The sequence below is a fragment of the Lepisosteus platostomus genome, chromosome 8 (genome assembly GCF_059453375.1).
Source record: "Lepisosteus platostomus isolate fLepPlt1 chromosome 8, fLepPlt1.hap1, whole genome shotgun sequence".
Classification (NCBI taxonomy): domain Eukaryota; kingdom Metazoa; phylum Chordata; class Actinopteri; order Semionotiformes; family Lepisosteidae; genus Lepisosteus; species Lepisosteus platostomus.
In genome coordinates this window covers 17,492,933-17,514,229 of record NC_142618.1, presented here as the reverse complement: position 1 = coordinate 17,514,229, position 21,297 = coordinate 17,492,933, and the positions used below count along the sequence as shown (strand labels likewise).

Below are 21,297 nucleotides of genomic sequence, written 5' to 3'. Positions count from 1 at the left end.
GCTCGGGCCACTGTAGCCCCCCCTGCTCCGCACGTCCCTGCTGCTGGGAGCCGGACTGAGCTCATACTCGCTCCCTGTGCTGAAACAGACTTAGCGCTTCCCCGAGCACCGTCTACACCTGTTGGATAGGGCTCTGTGTCCTACTGCTGCTGCTCATCATGTCGGTTCCATGGTGTAATGGTTAGCACTCTGGACTCTGAATCCAGCGATCCGAGTTCAAATCTCGGTGGGACCTACCTTTTCAGCTCGCTCTTACTACTTGGTGTCCGTTTTGTTAATCTTACATGTGTACTGTAAACCTTTCATGTATCGTTGGCTTATCAGCGATCGCTTCTTGAACTTAAGTACGAGATTTTCCTCCTTATTTCGGCTTTATTTGCTTTATTACAGGTGTGTTTGTACGATACCAGAGTCAGATTCAAGTTCTGTGCTGGATGAAGGAAGCTCCTTCCCGCCTCTCTGATCTACTCACCCAATAAAGTCTGCTTTACTACTAAAAGAGAGAAGCAGAGCCTGTTTTTGGAAGAAACCGTTTTTTCTTTGAATTGGAAATCAAGCGGAATTTCAACGTCTTGGAGAGGCACACATTTTCGGTTGTTGGTGAGTGAGACGTATCCCTGTCCAGCACTGCGCTGCGCTGTCCTGGTCTGGGAGTAGGAAGTGGTCTATAAACACCAGCGACACTGGCAACACAGCAACTTATCTGACAATGCCATGGTGATTTTCTATTAGCTGAGAAACAAGCTTAAATTACATTTTTATCCATTTTTGAATTACAAAGCAGACAGTCCCCGAATTCATTCAAACACCAGATGTGTTATAATACCACGTACCGATTTAGATTGATCTCGAACAGCACTGGAGAAACTAAATCAATAATGTTGTTTTACAACAGTTATTCTGCTAAGAAAAGTATTTTCAATGAGAGAAGGAAGGAACATACTACACACGCACTCCCTGGCGCTTCTACATTAAACTCCCAGCACGATACACGATACAGCAACAGGGAGCGCTGCGATTGGAGAAAACTATCAAGACTGAGAGCGGATGCTGTGATTGGATCATTCTTGGTGGCGATACGGGCTTTGATTAGCTAAGGCTACTAACAATGAACAGAAGGCAATGTGCTAGTGAGCAGCCCGATGTGTTTAAAAGAAAGACGAGCCAGGCAGGAGTCGAACCTACAATCTTCTGATCCGTAGTCAGACGCGTTATCCATTGCGCCACCGGCCCCGCTGACAGAGCTGCACCGCACCACAGTGAGCTCCGCGCCGCTACTGGTACGGCATCGCCCCGCTCCAACTTTTCTAACTTGGATACACGCGTTTTCTACATTTTGCCTTTTAAAATAACATCTCCTAATATCTTTTACTGCTCCTGTCTATCAGCAAAGACTTTGAAGAAAGACTAATTACGTGTCTGCTTGTGTCACGTTCAAATTCCGCTTGATTTCGACATCGAAGAAACACCGTTTTCTTCCAAAACATCATACATCTGTCACAGCTTCCAGACTTGAGATGCCAGGGTTACACCCCTACTCTTCAAGAAAAGCCCTGGGGTTTTTTAATGACCACAGAGAGTCAGGTCCTCGGTTTTCTGTCTCATCCGAAAGGACGGCGCCTCTTGTACAGTATAGTGTCCCCATTAAAGTAAGAAAGGCGTTTCTGTTAAAATACAACAGATAATCTTTTTGCATGTGTTTGAATGTCAAGGACTGCTCCGTCAGCTTTGTAATTCAAAAATAAATGAAAATATAAGTAAAGCCTCTTTGTCGATATAAGGGTATTCTGCGTTATTAAACGTTAAGTGTTCAATTGACTTCATTATTTGGATTTGGTTTTGATTTTGAGCCCTTTTATTAAGTATGAAATTTGAATTTCCATGCTTGCTGCTTTACTTTTGACGCCTGTCGCTCCCGCACCTCAAACTGGGAGTCCGGGAGATTCGCGTTTCCCCTCTGTATTCCCAATTTTAATACTTGGATGAATCGCAGAATTACCGTTTCTGCCTGCTTTTTATTTTCCGAGGTGTCATTGTTTCATCATCCCCAGTGTGTTACTTGGAAAGAAATACTTGTTAATTGCAACATACTCCTTTTTCCAAAACCTGACGTCGAAATGCGATTGAAATGACCAGGAACACCGCACGATCTTGGGCTGAATGTGTGAGAAAAGCGCTGCTTGTCGTCCCTTCGATAGCTCAGTTGGTAGAGCGGAGGACTGTAGTGGGAACCGCTGGGAATCCTTAGGTCGCTGGTTCGAATCCGGCTCGAAGGAAGGCGTTGTTTTATTGTTCTCTGCCATCGATAATTAAAAATAGCGAATATCAGAGGTTGATCGAAAGCTCAATAGAGGCTGAAGCAAAAGTCATCGGTGTTTATTGCCCTCACGTGTGAATGTCCTGTTTTTACCGTTAAAAACTCGTCACACGTCCTGACAGAGAGCTGCAGTCAGTGACTGGAATCACAGACTCTACAGTCCGACAGTAACCGAACCGGAATGAGCTCATACTCGCTCCCTGTGCTGAAACAGACTTAGCGCTTCCCAGAGCACCGTCTAGAGCAGCTGGATAGGGCTCTGCGTCCTACGGTTTCTGTCTGCCAGCAATGACTGACGAACCACTAATTGGAACAAGCAATAGGTTTATTCCATGCTGAAAAGAGAAGACAAAACACAGCGTTTCGGCCGTGGAGCCTTCTTCAGCTGTGAGAAAGACAGAGCAGTAAGCAAAGGTAATGTAGGAGAACAAAAGCCCGAAAAAGACTTAGGCTTGATCATTTCTCTTCATAAATCAATTGAGGTATTCGAATCGCATTTTTCCTTTTTCCATTACATTATGATGTCGGTCATAAACGTACGGTGAACCAGAAGTGCCAAACACAGAAACAAAAAAGAGTGCACAAACTAAAAATAGTACTCAGAGAAAAAATGGAAACACAAAAAATGAGTGCACAAACAAAAACAGTAACACAAAAAAGCGTCACGCGTGAAAAGTGTTCAAAATGGAAATAGGTTCTCATAATAATCTGTTGTTAGGGAAGAGGGCAGCGCTGAGGGGCGAGCGCGTGTTGAGCTCTTGATGAGACGTTTTTGTGAATTTTCTAAAATCTTAAAAGCACCACGACAGTAGAATGTTCTGTGGAGGGCGGCCTGGTGAAAACTATTCTTTTTCCCCACATTGCGGGAAATACACAGGCTTTCTTCTTCATGAAAAACTTCTGGGAGCAATCCCGCATTTCAGGTCGTTGTGCTGCTGCCGCAGCGTTATCTATAGAAATGCTGCACAATAAATACTGTGGAAGAAGTATTTCATGTCACACCATTTCTTTCTCATTTTTCTTTGTGTTGCCGTTTTTGGTTTGTGCTCTTGTAACCCTGTCTTACGGGAAGTCGGGTATTAGAACTGGCTATAGCTGCTCACAGACGGAGCAGTGTTTTATTAACTACAACTCCCATAATGCACTGCTCGACCTCCTGACGGCGCCAACGTCACAGCCCCTATTCTGCCAGGCTGTGGTGACGTCATCGGATCCCTTCCAGATTTTCTGGTGCGCGCAGGAGGAGCTCACACAGGACTCCCTTTTAACAGTTCATTTAAAAAAAAAATAGAAAAACACATGGGAGGGTTTATAATAACTTACTTTAATACTCTTTTCTGTATGATTGTCAATAGCGGGTACTAATTCGGCCCTGCACCCGTTCCAATCCGAGCTCTTTAGTGTTAGTTTTAAGTGAGACGGAAGCACCGTATCGGACCAACAGCAATAATCCTGTGAAGCTGCTGGCCAGTCCGACAGTAACCGAACCGGAATGAGCTCATACTCGCTCCCAGTACTGAAACAGACTCGGCGCTTCCCTTAGCACCGTCTAGAGCTGCTGCATAGGGTTCTGGGTCCGTCTGAGTCTTTCGATAAACTGCATTCGTAATCCACAACAGGATTAAAATAACAATATTTTGCGTTGCTTTGTGAATGTTGTGAAAGAAACCACGTGTTTATGTACGGCATCGCCCCGCTCCAACTTTTCTAACTTGGATACACGCGTTTTCTACATTTTGTCATTTAAAATAACATCGCCTAATATATTTTACTGCTCCTGTCTGCCAGCAATGACTTTGACGAAAGACTAATTACTTGTGCGCTTGTGTCACGTTCAAATTACGCTTGATTTTGACATCAAAGAAACACCGTTTTCTTCCAAAACATCATACAGCTGTCACGGCTTCCAGACTTTAGTTCTCTCTTTTATTAGCGTAATTTTAGGCCATGTTATTGTTGTTTCACTCAGTTGAGAAGTTTGAAATACTTTCTCCTTACTCTGCTTCTCTCTTTCAGTAGGAAAGCGAACCGTGTTGGGCGAGCAGATCAGATTCGGAAAAGAGCTGCTTTCATCAAGCACATTATCTGAATTTGACTCTGGATCTTAAAACGTACGCTGCTTAGGTTCCACCGAGACTTGAACTCGGATCGCTGGATTCAAAGTCCAGAGTGCTAACCATTACACCATGGAACCACATACTAAAAACCGTAGTCCACAGATCCCCACTTTGATCATCTGTGTCATTATTGACACACTGACAGAGGAGGTAAAAAGAGAAGTGCCTTGGGAACTCATCTTTGCTGATGATGTGGCACTGATGGCAGATTCAGAAGTAGAACTACAGGAGAAAGTGTTCAAATGGCAGAGGAGTCTGGAAAAGGGTGGACTGAAAATGAATGCAGAAAAATCTGAAATAATGGTAATGGAGAGAAGAGGAGATACTATGACCAATGTTGAGGAGACAAATGGAGGAAAACTGAAACAGGTTGATGGCTTTAAATACCTTGGATCAAAACTGGTAAAGGGAGGAGAAACACCGGAGGCAGTAAAACAAAGAGTGAAAGCTGGATGGAACAAGTGGAGGGGAATAACTGGAATAATCTGTGACAGGAGAATTCCTAGAAAGTTAAAGTGCAAAATGTACAAGACTGTGATTAGACCTGTACTACTATATGGAGCTGAATGCTTGGAAGTTGGAAAGAGGGAAGAGAACTTGATGAGAAGAACTGAAATGAGGATGTTGAGATGGATTCTGCAGATTTCAATGATGGATAAGATCAGAAATGAAGAAATCCGTAGACGATGTAGGGTGGTGGATGTAGTTGAGAAGATGCGAGAGGCGAGGTTACGGTGGTATGGGCATATCATGAGGAGGGACGTTGAGGAAGTAACAAAGAGGGTAATGGAATTTGAGGTGGAAGGTAACAGGGGAAGAGGCAGGCCTAGAAAGAGATGGATAGATTGTGTGAGAAAAGATATGGAGGTATGTGAAGTGAGTGAGGAAGATGTGCTCGACAGAGACAAGCGGAGAGGAGCAACAAAGCAGCTGACCCCAGGACAGTCTGGGACTAGAAGAAGCTACGGATCTTCAGTGTCCAGTGAAGCAGTAATGACAGAAAGGAAGGAAAAGTAGACTGTTCCCTGACCGGGAATCGAACCCGGGCCGCGGCGGTGAGAGCGCCGAATCCTAACCACTAGACCACCAGGGAGACGGTCAGCTTTTTCACTGTGTGTGAAGAAAAGACAGCGGTAACTGTGATTCGTGCCGGTGATCTTAATACGACACAGAGAGCGATCGACACGCTTTTACAGTCTGTGTAGCGACAGCAGCGACACTCAGAGCTGCTGTGTGTAAGAAAGAGAAAATAAGATCTGCTTGGAACTAAGATTTGCTTGCATAGCAAGACGGTTTGAGACTCGAAGGTGTTTGAAGGATTATTTTTCCGTGGTTTATTTTCGCTTTCAGATTTTAGGAGATCGTTCTCTCAGCACTGCAGGGCGATGGTGGAGAGCGAGTTCAGACGTGTCTGAAAGACCGATTCCGATGGAAAGTGACGCTTTATTGATACAATTGACGCAGGAGCACAAGGGAAGACCTCACATGTGAGAATCCGCCCTCAAGTAAACTTAGTTTTCTTCATGAGCTCACATGCTGCTGATTAAACTACATTAAACTCCCAGCACGACACTTGGCAGCAGGGAGCGCTGCGATTGGAGAAAACTATCAAGACTGAGAGCGGATGCTGTGATTGGATCATTCTTGGTGGCGATACGGGCTTTGATTAGCTAAGGCTACTAACAATGAACAGAAGGCAATGTGCTAGTGAGCAGCCCGATGTGTTTAAAAGAAAGACGAGCCGGGTAGGAGTCGAACCTACAATCTTCTGATCCGTAGTCAGACGCGTTATCCATTGCGCCACCGGCCCCGCTAATAAAACTGCACCGCACCACAGTGAGCTCTGCGCCGTTACTAGTACGGCATCGCCCCGCTCCAGCTTTTCTAACTTGGATACACGCGTTTTCTACATTTTATCTTTTACAATAACATCTCCTAATATCTTTTACTGCTCCTGTCTATCAGCAAAGACTTTGACGAAAGACTAATTACGTGTCTGCTTGTGTCACGTTCAAATTCCGCTTGATTTCGACATCGAAGAAACACCGTTTTTTTCCCCAAAACATCATACAAGTGTCACAGCTTCCAGACTTTCGATGCCAGGGTTACACCCCTACTCTTCAAGAAAAGCCCTGGGGTTTTTTAATGACCACAGAGAGTCAGGTCCTCGGTTTTCTGTCTCATCCGAAAGGACGGCGCCTCTTGTACAGTATAGTGTCCCCATTAAAGTAAGAAAGGCGTTTCTGTTAAAATACAACAGATAATCTTTTTTGCATGTGTTTGAATGTCAAGGACTGCTCCGTCAGCTTTGTAATTCAAAAATAAATGAAAATATAAGTAAAGCCTCTTTGTCGATATAAGGGTATTCTGCGTTATTAAACGTTAAGTGTTCAATTGACTTTATTATTTGGATTTGGTTTTGATTTTGAGCCCTTGTATTAAGTATGAAATTTGAATTTCCATGCTTGCTGCTTTACTGTTGACGCCTGTCGCTCCCGCACCTCAAACTGGGAGTCCGGGAGATTCGCGTTCCCCCTCTGTATTCCCAATTTTAATACTTGGATGAATCGCAGAATTACCGTTTCTGCCTGCTTTTTATTTTCCGCGGTGTCATTGTTTCATCATCCCCAGTGTGTTACTTGGAAAGAAATACTTGTTAATTGCAACATACTCCTTTTTCCAAAACCTGACGTCGAAATGCGATTGAAATGACCAGGAACACCGCACGAATTTGGGCTGAATCGGTGAGAAAAGAGCTGCTTGTCGTCCCTTCGATAGCTCAGTTGGTAGAGCGGAGGACTGTAGTGGGAACCGCTGGGAATCCTTAGGTCGCTGGTTCAAATCCGGCTCGAAGGAAGGCGTTGTTCTGTTGTTCTCTGCCATCGATAATTGAAAATAGCGAATATCAGAGGTTGATCGAAAGCTCAATAAAGGCTGAAGCAAAAGTCATCGGTGTTTATTGCCCTCACGTCTGAATGTCCTGTTTTTACCGTTAAAAACTCGTCACACGTCCTGACAGAGAGCTGCAGTCAGTGACTGGAATCACAGACTCTACAGTCCGACAGTAACCGAACCGGAATGAGCTCATAATTTTCTAAAATCTTAAAAACACCACGACAGTAGAATGTTCTGTGGAGGGCGGCCTGGTGAAAACTATTCTTTTTCCCCACATTGCGGGAAATACACAGGCTTTCTTCTTCATGAAAAACTTCTGGGAGCAATCCCGCATTTCAGGTCGTTGTGCTGCTGCCGCAGCGTTATCTATAGAAATGCTGCACAATAAATACTGTGGAAGAAGTATTTCATGTCACAGCATTTCTTTCTCATTTTTCTTTGTGTTGCCGTTTTTGGTTTGTGCACTTGTAACCCTGTCTTACGGGAAGTCGGGTATTAGAACTGGCTATAGCTGCTCACAGACGGAGCAGTGTTTTATTAACTACAACTCCCATAATGCACTGCTCGACCTCCTGACGGCGCCAACGTCACAGCCCCTATTCTGCCAGGCAGTGGTGACGTCATCGGATCCCTTCCAGATTTTCAGTTGATCGTGTGCAGTCACCGGTGCGCGCAGGAGGAGCTCACAAAGGACTCTCTTTTAACAGTTTATTTTTAAAAAATAGAAAAACACATGGGAGGGTTTATAATAACTTACTTTAATACTCTTTTCTGTATGATTGTCAATAGCGGGTACTAATTCGGCCCTGCACCCGTTCCAATCCGAGCTCTTTAGTGTTAGTTTTAAGTGAGACGGAAGCACCGTATCGGACCAACAGCAATAATCCTGTGAAGCTGCTGGCCAGTCCGACAGTAACCGAACCGGAATGAGCTCATACTCGCTCCCAGTACTGAAACAGACTCGGCGCTTCCCTTAGCACCGTCTAGAGCTGCTGCATAGGGCTCTGTGTCCGTCCACCACAGTCTTGCGATAAACTACATTGGTAATCCACAACAGGATTAAAATAACAATATTTTGCGTTGCTTTGTGAATGTTTAAAAGATACCACGTTGTTATGCGCCAGCCGGGAATCGAACCCGGGTCGCAAGAATGGGAATCTTGCATGATACCACTACACCACTGGCGCAGCTGAAGAAGTTTTGTCAACGCAACTACTTGACCGCTCTTTCCTCTCACAAATGCTCAGAGCGCAGGAGCGGATCGGTGATTGTTAAGCGGGAGTGCGGACGTGTCTGTGAGAATGAAAGCGGACGGAACTGTTTGTAGGGCTCAGATGCACAGCGGCTGCAGCAGAGCATCAACATCACACAGACATCGTAGTCTCACGGAGGCAGTTTGAACTCGCAGATGATCAGAGTGGGAACCTGTAGCTGCTGTGTTTATGTCTTGGTTCTATGGTGTAATGGTTAGCACTCTGGACTCTGAATCCAGCGATCTGAGTTCAAATCTCAGTAGAACCTGAGCTGTGACTTTTATTTTCGTTTTAGGAACTGTAAAAAAATTACTGCCGGAGCAAAACAGCAGGTTCCGTAGATTAGAGACTGCCACACGAATGTATTTTTATTCACGTTCTTACCCTGTTCTCGTGAAATCTGCGAGAAACAAATTCATTCATTCACTCTGTTACAAAATTTCAACAGGATTAAAATATTAGGTGCATTTTGTTCAAGTTCATTGCTCCTAAGCGGATTTAAAAAAACAAACAAAACGCAGGTCATTCCCTGACCGGGAATCGAACCCGGGCCGCGGCGGTGAGAGCGCCGAATCCTAACCACTAGACCACCAGGGAGACGGTCAACTTTCTCACTGTGTGCGAAGAAAAGACAGCGGTAACTGGGATTCGTGCCGGTGATCTTAATGGGACACAGAGAGCGATCGACACGCTTTTACAGTCTGTGTAGCGACAGCAGCGACACTGAGAGCTGCTGTGTGTAAGAAAGAGTAAATAAGATCTGCTGGATTCTCATTCAGTCTATGTAGCGATAATAGCGCGCACTCTGCTAGCGGGGCAAGGGCGGACAATCACAGCTCAGTGAAGCTGGTGAACGCGGCACTTACGGCTTCATAGAGCTCTTATAGCTACTGGTGAATTCCACACCGATTGATATGAGCTTAGTTTCTGGAGCTGGACAGGAAATCATAAAATCATAAAAAGGCAAAAACGTAGAAGAAGGTCAGTCACAAAGGTAGGTGCCCATCGAGATCAGAAGCCATCAGCCAAGTGGGCTTGAAGGTGGGCTCCACTCATTAGCCAGCTCTTTTATGTTCACACGTTCTCCTGTTCCTTCTGCTCTTGTCTTGTATTTGCTTGTATGTTCTTAAGTTCCTGTATTCTTTTGCTCTATATGTTTTGTTCTTATATTCTTTCATTTTGGGTTCTTGTCTCACTCCCCAGGGGAGCCTCTCTGCTCCCTGTCCACCTGAACAGAAGACACAGCAGATTGAGAAACCTCTGGCCTGGGCGAAGCCAGGAACCGTTCAGTCTGACACACCTTTGCGCCTGACCACATCCCTAGAGCACAGCTGACAACAGTGCTCGTCTTCCTCTCTCTGAGACAGACTTCCTCCTGCCAGACCCTGACTGCAACTCAAGAGCACAGCTCGAGATAACCCTGCTGTTCCTCTCTCTGTCTCACTCTCGTTTACTCTGACACAGCTCTTCCCTGATCACAACCTGAGAGCACAGCTCGAGACAACCCCCTTTTTCTTCCTCTGTGTCCTGTGTCTCTCTCATCTCTTTCCTCTCCCCCTGTACTGATATTGCCACACCACACGGGTTTTCCTAGAACAGAAGTCATTGCTTAAAACTCTCCTTCCTCATCTTCTCTTTGCTGCATGCTTTGCAAAATCACTAGATCATTTTGATTGTGTCCACACGAAATGTAAATGTCAGGCACAATGAATGTGCAAAACAGTGCCCGCAGATCTATGCAGCTGGTACACAAACCAATCGAGTGAGATGTGTAAAACAAGAGGAATTCATTCATTTCACAGCTGAAAAAAACCCCTCCCAAGTGTGTGCACCCTCACCTCACAGGTGCACAAGTGCTCAACGATCAATCCCTACGTGAGCACAGGTATAGTATTCTGGGTCACCAGTGCGTTAGTGCTGCTGAGCCATGGAGCAGGAACAAGCAGCTGGAGGAGGACAGTGGTGGACAATGTCAGCTCTCGGCACCCTGAGCACTCTGCTCCAGTCAGGGCCTGGTTTCCTGCTCCCCGGCCATTAATACCTCCAGCCCTGGAGTGTTCACCCAAGTGTTCACCAATCAGTCAGTCGGTGCTTGAGCACAGGTAGATAAGGTTCCCAGTGCGTCAGGGTTTCTGAGAGGTGGAGCAGGAACAGGCGGCTGGCGGAGGGAGAGGGGTCTGTGTGCTGGAAGCGAGGAGGAGGAAGGTGATGGCACACAGATATCTCTAATGAATAAGGGCCCCAGAGTGGACCATGTCATGCAGTAGATCATGGCTTGATGATGGTGATGTAGCAGGAGCCTTACTGGACACAGAGCCTCAGTCAGTGGCCCAGGACAATGTGCGGCAGGGGATGAGGATGAGGAAGAGGAGGGCGAAGGTTATTATATTAGGTGAGGAGGGTGTTAGTTGGGGATGTAGCTCAGTGGTAGAGCACATGCTTTGCATGTATGAGGCCCCCCGTTCAGTCCCCAGCATCCCCAGTTTGGGTTTGAGGGTCAGGCCCGGATTCCCCCTGGAGGGTGTGATGACGATGGCTGGTGGGCTGGCCAGAGGGAGCTGTGACAGAGGCTGCTGCTGTCTTCCTTCCCAAAATAAGGTTGCTGCTGGAAGAGGTGTTAGAGGGGCCAGTAGGGGGCGCTCACCCTGTGGTCTATGTGGGTCCTGATGCCCCAGTATAGTGACGGGGACATTAAACTGTAAAAAGGTGCCGTCCTTCAGATGAGACGTAAAACTGACGTCCTGACTCTCTGTGGTCATTAAAAAATCCCAGGAAAGTTCTCAAAAACAGTTACCCCGGCGTCCTGGCCAAATTTCTCCCTGGGCTTTACCAATCATGGCCTCCTAATAATCCCCATCTCTGAACTGGCTTCATCACTCTGCTCTCCTCCCCACTGAGAGCTGGTGTGTGTGAGCAGACTGATGATCATCCAGGTGGGGCTGCACACTGGTGGTGGTGGAGGTGAGTCCCCATTACCTTGAGTCGAGTTAAGTCACCTTGACATGTAAGCTGGTCATGGATGTGCTGGCACCAATGCCCTAAAAGTTCTCTGTGGCCACTCTCTCCTGCTCAGCTTCAGTGAGTATCATTCACACCTGTTTCCCATTATTCGTCTTTTCCAGAGGCCATTCCTGTCCGGATTGGGTGTGCCCTTAAACATCTTGCTTTATCTTGGAAGGTATAGACAGCACAGGCCTGGGTGAGGACTTGAAACCAAGGGAACCCCATGGTCATCCAGTCAGAAACATTGGATTTTGTTATGTCTTACTCAGTACACACTCAATACAGTACTACACTCTTAAACTCTATACTCTAGAAAGAAATATCCAAAACAAGAGCAGAAAAAAACAACAAACACATATCGTTTTATTAATTCAAGAGTCAATTTTTCAAGGTGTAGCACATGCAGGAATACAGTTTTTTTCTCAAACTTCTCCAATATGTCTACTACTGGATAAAAATCTGAAACTGCTAGAACAAAGTTCGTAGGAGGTTTTATAAAGCCATATCCTGCCATCTGTCCTGGCTTTCCTAGCCAAATTAGCAGTGTGTGTTATTTTGATATCAAGCATCTCTCATACTAACTCATCAGAACAATGTTTTTATATCTAAGATTTAAAATATACAGATCAGAAGTAGAGGTTGTCTTGTTTCTTGTATCCTGTTGTGATGTGTTTTGATCTGGAGGCTAAAAGCTGATGAAAATGACTGATAGGGCTGTATGTGCTTTTATTGTTGTGGCAAGTGTTGTCTCATTAATATGTTTAATATTTAGAAAATGGTTTCACTGCTGGGAAAATACATGTTATGTTTGGATTTAGAGGATATTAGAGTTTACTTGCATGTGCAATACCTTGTGAAATGCTAAAAAGAATGTGTTGCTTATGACAATATAAAGTGTAATTTATTGCACTGCTCTGTGGACTTCCAAAATGGACACAAATATATTTGACAGTTATTGACTTGTTCAGGATGGAATGGCTGAAGCAATGATATCACCGACATCTCGCGCGACAGCACTACTGTCCCACTACTGTTTCCAGCCTCTGTGGCTATTTACGCAGAATAATGAAAGGATGTTGACAGAAGTCACAAGTAGTGAATAAACTATCATGCTCTAATTCAAGCACTACTGCTTTAGACTCACACTGCTGCAGAGAAAACAGAAAGTCCAGAGGCGTGCGTCTACCACAATGTCTGAAAGTGACCTGCAGTTTCTGGAACGGGAGGTGCACTGGGAATCATTCCTGTTGCAGCGGCGTTTCAAACTCAATGACTGTGATCTTTGGCCAAGCTCAGGTCACACATTTTAGGAATGATGGGACTGCAGCGACCACTTGTCCAGTCTGACTTTTTTCCACTGGGCCCTTGCTGTCGGACGGCACTCAATATGATCTCACGCCGGCTCCCAGAGTCCTCTGCAGTTTGACATGAGACCACACCCGGTGTGCTGCACCAGGAGATGCTGACCTTGACCTTTGACCTATGGTGATCCAGGAAGAGTGTCATCTCCCGGACCCCCATGAGGTGGGGCGAGGCAGATGATTAAGTGTTAATGACAGCATAGACACAGGGCTCATCAGCATCCTGCCGAGAGAGAGTCGGGGTGAGACACCGAGCACAGGAGCTGAAGAATGAGCACATGATCGTCAACTATGGCCTGTCAGAGGCTGGAAGATAAGACTGGACTAGAGTTCCATCAGTCAACAATAACCAGGCATGTCCATGGAGAAAGAACAGGAGACTAATTGCACTGTTTGCAAATGAGAGGAGGCCATTTGACCCATCCTGCTTAATAATCCAACAGCCATATCGCTCTGCAACTCACAGCTAGCAGCCCACTGAAGCTCAGCAAGTGTGAGCCTGGTCAGTACCTGGATGGGAGACTCCTGGGAAAAAAAGGTTGCTGCTGGAAGAGGTATTAGTGGGGCCAGCAGGGGGTGCTCACCCTGCAGTCCATGTGGGTCCTAATGCCCCAGTATAGTGATGGGGACACTATACTGTAAACAGGCGCTGTCCTTCGGATGAGATGTAAACCCAAGGTTCTGACTCTCTGTGGTATTTAAAAATCCCAGGGCATTTCTCAAAAAGAGTAGGGGTGTAACCCCGATCTCCTGGCCAAATTTCCCATTGGCCCTTATCAATCGTGGCTTCCTAATAATCCCCCTCTATGAACTGGTTTCATCACTCTGCTCTCCTCCCCACTGATAGCTGATGTGTGGTGAGCGTTCTGGCGCACTATGGCTGCCGTCGCATCATCCAGGTGGGGCTGCACATTGGTGGTGGTGGAGGGGAGTCCCCATTACCTGTAAAGCGCTTTGAGTGGAGTGTCCAGAAAAGCCTATTTAAGTGTAAGTTATTATTATTTGTAGTTTTTTGTAGATGAGCAAATCTTAAACTAATCCTAAACTAATTCCCCTTTGGTTTCCGCTTGTGACTCTGTGTCCTTATTTCACCACTGAGTGTGAAACAGGACCCTGGGCTCAACCTTTCTCTGCCTGGATCAAACCCCTTCTCAGTCTCAGCCCCACTGTTCCAGAGGAGACTGAGCTGCCTCAACCCGTCCATGGCAGAGGTCAGGGAGTGTCAAACCGAGCTCTGAGAGCAGGACAGTCAGTGACCAGTCGGGACAGCAGTCGGACAGAGACAGTGACTCACCGGCTTGGGGCTGGGAGCTGACCCCGGAGTCCGGGGCTCGGAGGAGCTGAGCTGTACGTCAGCGTACACGACATCACTGTGAGGACCTTAACACAGCGAGAGAGAGGAGACAAGAGGGAATCAATCTGTAATAAACACACGCAACAGGACAGGAGGTACAGCGAGAGAGAGGAGATCACAGAGAATCCCTCAGTAATAAACACAACAGTACAGGAGGCACAGTGAGAGACAGGAGGAGTAATCCCAGGCCAGCGTTCTACCGTCCCTGAAAACCCAGAGTGTTTACCCAGTAATCTGAAATCCTGTATTATGCGTAACAAGCCAATAAGACAAAATACCGTCTTTATTTATAATGACAGAATATGACTCTGAGCTAAATTTCCCTTCCTAAAATCCAGAAGCCTCAAAGAGAATGAGAATCTGCCTATTCTTAAAAATATACCACTAACATGTCTTCCTCATAAGGATTTCAGAATTAAGGAAATCAGAGTTTCCTAAAATATAGGACAGCTGTTGGGTGTGGTCAAATTTTCAATTTTAAAATACAGTTTCTGCTCGCTTTGACATGAAAGCTGGTCACGGATGTGCTGGCACCAATGCCCTGTTCTCTACGCTACAGGGTTTTGCTTGTAGCAAAAGCTCCCTGTGGCCTCTCTCTCCTGCTCGGCTTCAGTGAGTATCATTCACACCTGTTTCCCATTATTCATCTTTTCTACCCCCAGCCCTCCACAGGCCATTTCTGTCTGGAATGAGTGTGCCCTTAACCATCTTGCTTTATCTTGGAAGATATAGACAGCACAGGCACAGGAGGGAAAACAGAGAACACACACAACAGTACAGGAGACACAGTGAGAGAGGAGATAACAGAGAATCACTCAGTCATGAACACTGAAAATTGGGAAAGCAAGATTTTATTAAGACTAATCTTGTTTTACTGACACAAACATTCAGAATCATAGACTTTAAATCAAGGGGTGTTAAAATTACTCTAAGAATACTGCATACTTTTTTCAATAATATGGCTGATCAGTGTTGAGAACGTCAGAGTTTAAAGGAATGTTCTACACTGACGTTCTTAAGAAACAGGACATATCTGGTGTTGAACTGGAAGACTAGTGGGGACCGGATATAAGAGATCAAAGTTCTCAAACTTCAGCCCTCAACCCAGGGATTCTTCTGTTTTCAACAGTGAAAACTCAAGCAAAGGACAGAAGTGGAAACTATGTGGAAGATCATTTAAAACTGTGATCAGGAAGCGCTTCTTTACACAAAGGGTGGTGGGAGTGTGGGACAGTGTTGCTGAGCCAGTCATTGAAGCCGATGTCCTGGCTTCTTCCAAGAAACATCTGGATGAGCTCCTCTTATCGATTAGGGATACACTAGAAAATACTGTAGACTCTTACCTTCTTTGTTCTTGTCTCTCAAGTGTTTCCAGTAGCACAGTGCAGCAGAAACAACCACCACAATCACAGACAGGACTCCCAGCACAATCGGGACTGTAGGCTCTGTTGAGACTAAAATATTATTTTAAAAAACAAAACAAATTTATGACCCAGTATTGAGTTAATAAATTAAAGCATATACAGCTTCACTTGTATATTTAATCAACTTTTGCAGGAAAATTGAAAGACAGCACCACAAACTATAGATCTTAAGAAACAAAACAACTTTTCCTTCATTTTTATAAGATTATTTTCCTGATTATACAATAAAAAGATGCACTCTTTTCAAAGATCACAAACTGCTTATTTGCAATTTTTACAGTAAAGACCTAATATCGTAAATGTAAAACCTTGTTAAATCACAAAGTATCAAAAACCCAATGTTCTTACTACGTAGCTGCAAAAACTCTTGTCACGTATCTGGACCTGAATCCAAATAATACCCACAGAAAAAATGAATGAGTGAGAGAGATCCAACGCTCAATGTGAAAGCAGTGCTCTGATAGGTGAAACTAGCTGTCATTCAGTGAAATCTGACCATTTAGAGATTTAGGGGAGGTTCATGCAGTAGGTGTCCACAGCAAAGAGTTATATCAGTTTCCTTTTGTCTGACTGTGAATAAAGTGATAAGTGAAACTCTTATCTAATGGGCTCCCCCAGCCCATAATAATAATAAGTTAGACATTTAAAAACCCATCATTCAGAATAGATGCCAAAGGGACTATGTCTAATTCAAGCCCACACAGGCCTGTAGTGATACAGTGGACAGACAAGTGGCACTGTCTGATTCTCTTCCTCCTGATGCTTTGAATCTTATTACCTTATAAAAATAATTAATCTTATTATTATTATCTTACAAATGTCTTAGTAATTACTTAAAGCAGGACAGACTAGTGCAACAAGGTGATCTTAATATGTATAAATTATCATTCAATTTCTATTTGTCTGAATGACCCATTTTAAACAGAGAACAGAGGCACTTCTTTACACAAAGAGTGGTGAGGGTGTGGATCAAGCTGCCAATGAGGTCAAAAGTGAATAGCAGACAAAGAACGTCATGGCATCCACAGCAAGGTCACGACTCCGATAGCATGTCACGATAGGAGTGCGGGCATCACGATCACATCGTGAGACCCATTGCGACTGGCCCACCACTGTCATGGCGCCACTAGCGACATTAAGTCCAAATATCACGATATGACATACCTCGACAAAACACCCCTGCACCATGTCACGACATGAAGCCCGCATATCGCGATATGACATACCCCAACAATCACGGTGATCTCGGTGATTTTACATACATTACAACCACAGGTTGTAAATGCATCAGTAAATGCATCACCCCAAGGGTAATATTGAGTGAGGCGCCATGAGAATAAAAACTGCAAAGGTATTAAAATATTACGTTCTGAAGATCTTGTTTGATTCTTCATGATGCTTCTAAACTTGTATGAAACCCACGAAATGAGTACTGTAGCCATTCGCCTGGCGCTGCGGCCGAAGAGCGCCCGGCTGGGGTACTAGGAAAGCCGCTGACTGCAAAACGGGCGTACAGTTTGGTGAGATCGCCCGCATTCTTGTAAATAGTTCCCTGGTTTCGCACCCCTTTCATACTTGTACCCAATTGCCACCCTACCGCTGTGTAACTACCTGCTCGCTCACTCTCTCTGCTAGCGCAGGGGCGCGGGGGTGCTGTGCTGCCTGTGCCGAGAAATAAAGGCACGTGTTTCATTCAACGACTGTATGAATCTCTGTGTCCGTCCGCGCCAATGCTACAGTTTTCTATTTTCGATGCCAAAAGAAATTCGTGACTTCCCACAAGACTTAACACTCAATTGTTATAGTCGCATTACAGTGCCAATTCATCGTACCTTTAATTGCAAGATAGTGTGCTAATGAAAGCGTCAAATACATACTTTGGATGTATTTTAGCTCTGTAAACGTCGTTCACTTAAAAACACTGCAGGACATTTAGAGGCGATCTGAATAGTTATCTGTAAAATGCACACTCGCATCTATCCGTCAATATTATCTTAATATTAGTCATGCATTCCAAATCTTGTCATGTGTTTACAGGGGAAATTTTAGAACCTCTCCGTGCTCACCCTCCAATTTCCAATGCAATCCTCGATTGGTATAATCAGCAGAATTAGCGGAACCTTATGATACATACTGTCTCTCTCTCTCACACACACACAAGTTAAGCAACAATTACCTAGGCTGCTGAACGCTACTGTACCACGGCGGACACAAACACAAAACAATCCGTGCCTGCCTCTGATGTGAGGTTTTGGTCTTCTAGACCAGACGCGGGCGTCGGGACTTGTAATTGAATAGCGATAACTGGGATTCGTGCCGGTGATCTTAATACGACACAGAGAGCGATCGACACGCTTTTACAGTCTGTGTAGCGACAGCAGCGACACTCAGAGCTGCTGTGTGTAAGAAAGAGAAAATAAGATCTGCTTGGAACTAAGATATGCTTGCATAGCGAGACGGTTTGAGACTCGAAGGTGTTTGAAGGATAATATTTCCGTGGTTTATTTTCGCTTTCAGGTTTTAGGAGATCAATCTCTCAGCACCCAGGGAGATGGTGGAGAGCGAGTCCGGACGTGTCTGAGAGACCGATCCCCACGGAAAGTGATGCTTTATTGATACAATTGACGCAGGAGCACAAGGGAAGACCCCACATGTGAGAATCCGCCCACAAGTAAACTTTGTTTTCTTCAGGAGCTCACATGCTGCTGATTAAACTACATTAAACTCCCAGCACGACACTTGGCAGCAGGGAGCGCTGCGATTGGAGAAAACTATCAAGACTGAGAGCGGATACTGTGATTGGATCATTCTTGGTGGCGATACGGGCCTTGATTAGCTAAGGCTACTAACAATGAACAGAAGGTAATGTGCTAGTGAGCAGCCCGATGTGTTTAAAAGAAAGACGAGCCAGGCAGGAGTCGAACCTACAATCTTCTGATCCGTAGTCAGACGCGTTATCCATTGCGCCACTGGCCCCGCTGACAGAGCTGCACCGCACTACAGTGAGCTCCGCGCCGCTACTGGTACGGCATCGCCCCGCTCCAACTTTTCTAACTTGGATACACGCGTTTTCTACATTTTGTCTTTTAAAAATTACATCTCCTAATATCTTTTACTGCTCCTGTCTGCCAGCAATGACTTTGACGAAAGACTAATTACTTGTCTGCTTGTGTCACGTTCAAATTCCCCTTGATTTCGACGTCAAAGAAACACCGTTTTCTTCCAAAACATCATACAGCTGTCACAGCTTCCAGACTTGAGATGCCAGGGTTACACCCCTACTCTCTTCAAGAAAAGCCCTGGGTTTGTTTAATGACCACAGAGAGTCAGGACCTCGGTTTTCTGCTTTGTAATTCGAAATTAAATCAAAATATAAATAATACGTTTTGCTGTCCCTTCGATAACTCAGTTGGTAGAGCGGAGGACTGTAGTGGAAACCGCTGGGAATCCTCAGGTCGCTGGTTCGATTCCGGCTCGAAAGAAGGCGTTGTTCTATTGTTCTCTGACATCGAAAATGAAAAATAGCAAATATCAGAGGTTTATCGAAAGCTCAATAAAGGCTGAAGCAAAAGTTATCGGTGTTTATTGTCCTCACTTGTGAATGTCCTGTTTTTACCGTTAAAAACTCGTCACACGTCCTGACAGAGAACTACTTTCCTCTCACAAATGACTCAGAGCGCAGGAGCGGAGTATCTGGAGCCCGATGGTTATTGATCGGTGATTGTTAAGCGGGAGTGCGGACGTGTCTGTGAGACTGAAAGCGGACGGACCTGTTTGTAGGGCTCAGATGCACAGCGGCTGCAGCAGAGCATCAACATCACACAGACATCGTAATCTCACGGAGGCAGGTTGAACTCGCAGATGATCACAGTGGGAACCTGTAGCTGTAGCACTTATGTCTTGGTTCTATGGTGTAATGGTTAGCACTCTGGACTCTGAATCCAGCGATCCGAGTTCAAATCTCGGTAGAACCTAAGCGGTGACTTTTACTTTCGTTTAAGGAACTGTAAAAAAATTACTGCCGGAGCAAAACAGCAGGTTCCGTAGATTAGAGACTGCCACACGAATGTATTTTTATTCACGTTCTTACCCTGTTCTCGTGAAATCTGCGAGAAACAAATTCATTCATTCACTCTGTTACAATGTTTCAACAGGATTAAAATATTTGCTGCATTTTGTTCAAGTTCATTGCTCCTAAGCGGATTTAAAAACAAAACAAAACAAAACAAAACGAATGTCATTCCCTGACCGGGAATCGAACCCGGGCCGCGCCGAATCCTAACCACTAGACCACCAGGGAGACGGTTGGCTCTTTCACTGTCTGTGAAGAGAAGACAGCGATCTTAACAGGACACAGAGCGCACTCGACACGCTTTTACAGTCTGTGTAGCGACAGCAGCGACACTGAGAGCTGCTGTGTGTAAGAAAGAGTAAATAAGATCTGCTGGATTCTCATTCAGTCTATGTAGCGATAATAGCGCGCACTCTGCTAGCGGGGCAAGGGCGGACAATCACAGCTCAGTGAAGCTGGTGAACGCGGCACTTACGGCTTCATAGAGCTCTTATAGCAAATGGTCGATCCACGACTATAAAACTGCGGTACTTTAAATGAGATCTAGCAGTGCAATTGTTTTCAATACATTTGTTTCATTGCTTAAAACTCTCCTTCCTCAAAAAATACATCTTCTCTTTGTTGCATGTTTTGCAAATCACTAGATCATTTTGATTGTGTCCACACGAAATGTAAATGTCAGGCACAATGAATGTGCAAAGCAGTGCCTGCAGATCTCTGCAGCTGGTACACAAACCAATCGAGTGAGATGTGTAAAACAAGAGGAATTCATTCATTTCACAGCTGAAAAAAACCCGTCCCATGTATGTGCAACCTCATCTCACAGGTACACAAGTGCTCAACGATCAATCCCTACGTGAGCACAGGTATAGTATTCTGGGTCACCAGTGCGTTAGTGCTGCTGAGCGATGGAGCAGGAACAAGCAGCTGGAGGAGGACAGTGGAGGACAGTGGAGGACAATGTCAGCTCTCGGCACCCTGAGCACTCTGCTCCAGTCAGGGCCTGGTTTCCTGCTCCCCTTCCCCTGTCCTCACTGGTACACAAGTGTTCACCCATCAGTCAGTCTGTGCTTGAGCACAGGTAGATAAGGTTCCCAGTGCGTCAGGGTTTCTGAGAGGTGGAGCAGGAACAGGCGGCTGGCGGAGGGAGAGGGCTCTGTGTGCTGGGAGCGAGGAGGAGGAAGGTGATGGCACCCAGATATCTGTCTCTAATGAGTAAGGGCCCCAGAGTGAACCATGTAATGCAGTAGATCATGGCTTAACGATGGTGATGTAGCAGGAGCCTTACTGGACACAGAGCCTCAGTCAGTGGCCCAGGACGGTGTGGGGCAGGGGATGAAGAAGAGGATGGCGAAGGTTATTATATTAGGTGATGAGGGTGTTAGTCGGGGATGTAGCTCAGTGGTAGAGCACATGCTTTGCATGTATGAGGCCCCCCGTTCAATCCCCAGCATCCCCAGCATCCCCAGTTTGGGTTTGAGGGTCAGGCCCGGATTCCCCC

The 21,297-nt window shown here is 45.4% G+C and overlaps 1 long non-coding RNA gene and 13 other non-coding genes across 15 annotated transcripts; 6 read left to right on the top strand and 8 right to left on the bottom strand.

Moving 5' to 3' along the window:
- Positions 1 to 163: 163 nt before the first annotated feature.
- trnaq-cug (transfer RNA glutamine (anticodon CUG)) lies at positions 164 to 235 on the top strand. The gene has a single exon. It is a non-coding gene; the product is annotated as a tRNA-Gln (tRNA).
- A 925-nt stretch (positions 236 to 1,160) lies between these two features.
- On the bottom strand, positions 1,161 to 1,233 carry trnar-acg (transfer RNA arginine (anticodon ACG)). Its single transcript has one exon. It is a non-coding gene; the product is annotated as a tRNA-Arg (tRNA).
- Positions 1,234 to 2,188: 955 nt separating this feature from the next.
- Positions 2,189 to 2,276, top strand: trnay-gua (transfer RNA tyrosine (anticodon GUA)). Its single transcript is given in 2 exon segments — positions 2,189 to 2,225; positions 2,241 to 2,276. It is a non-coding gene; the product is annotated as a tRNA-Tyr (tRNA).
- Positions 2,277 to 4,439: 2,163 nt separating this feature from the next.
- On the bottom strand, positions 4,440 to 4,511 carry trnaq-uug (transfer RNA glutamine (anticodon UUG)). The gene has a single exon. It is a non-coding gene; the product is annotated as a tRNA-Gln (tRNA).
- Positions 4,512 to 5,455: 944 nt separating this feature from the next.
- Positions 5,456 to 5,527, bottom strand: trnae-cuc (transfer RNA glutamic acid (anticodon CUC)). Its single transcript has one exon. It is a non-coding gene; the product is annotated as a tRNA-Glu (tRNA).
- A 644-nt stretch (positions 5,528 to 6,171) lies between these two features.
- Positions 6,172 to 6,244, bottom strand: trnar-acg (transfer RNA arginine (anticodon ACG)). The gene has a single exon. It is a non-coding gene; the product is annotated as a tRNA-Arg (tRNA).
- A 958-nt stretch (positions 6,245 to 7,202) lies between these two features.
- trnay-gua (transfer RNA tyrosine (anticodon GUA)) lies at positions 7,203 to 7,290 on the top strand. Its single transcript is given in 2 exon segments — positions 7,203 to 7,239; positions 7,255 to 7,290. It is a non-coding gene; the product is annotated as a tRNA-Tyr (tRNA).
- A 1,155-nt stretch (positions 7,291 to 8,445) lies between these two features.
- Positions 8,446 to 8,516, bottom strand: trnag-ccc (transfer RNA glycine (anticodon CCC)). The gene has a single exon. It is a non-coding gene; the product is annotated as a tRNA-Gly (tRNA).
- Positions 8,517 to 8,778: 262 nt separating this feature from the next.
- trnaq-cug (transfer RNA glutamine (anticodon CUG)) lies at positions 8,779 to 8,850 on the top strand. The gene has a single exon. It is a non-coding gene; the product is annotated as a tRNA-Gln (tRNA).
- Positions 8,851 to 9,107: 257 nt separating this feature from the next.
- On the bottom strand, positions 9,108 to 9,179 carry trnae-cuc (transfer RNA glutamic acid (anticodon CUC)). The gene has a single exon. It is a non-coding gene; the product is annotated as a tRNA-Glu (tRNA).
- Positions 9,180 to 11,926: 2,747 nt separating this feature from the next.
- Positions 11,927 to 19,761, bottom strand: LOC148656858 (uncharacterized). Of its 2 annotated transcripts, XR_015940832.1 has the most exons (4): positions 19,495 to 19,761; positions 15,644 to 15,754; positions 14,241 to 14,326; positions 11,927 to 13,169 (listed from the first exon to the last, which is right to left on the bottom strand). It is a non-coding gene; the product is annotated as an uncharacterized LOC148656858 (long non-coding RNA). The 2 variants fall into 2 exon arrangements; XR_015940831.1 differs by lacking the exon at positions 19,495 to 19,761 and having other exon boundaries at positions 15,644 to 17,398.
- Positions 18,628 to 18,700, bottom strand: trnar-acg (transfer RNA arginine (anticodon ACG)). The gene has a single exon. It is a non-coding gene; the product is annotated as a tRNA-Arg (tRNA).
- trnay-gua (transfer RNA tyrosine (anticodon GUA)) lies at positions 19,119 to 19,206 on the top strand. Its single transcript is given in 2 exon segments — positions 19,119 to 19,155; positions 19,171 to 19,206. It is a non-coding gene; the product is annotated as a tRNA-Tyr (tRNA).
- trnaq-cug (transfer RNA glutamine (anticodon CUG)) lies at positions 19,627 to 19,698 on the top strand. Its single transcript has one exon. It is a non-coding gene; the product is annotated as a tRNA-Gln (tRNA).
- Positions 19,762 to 21,297: the final 1,536 nt, after the last annotated feature.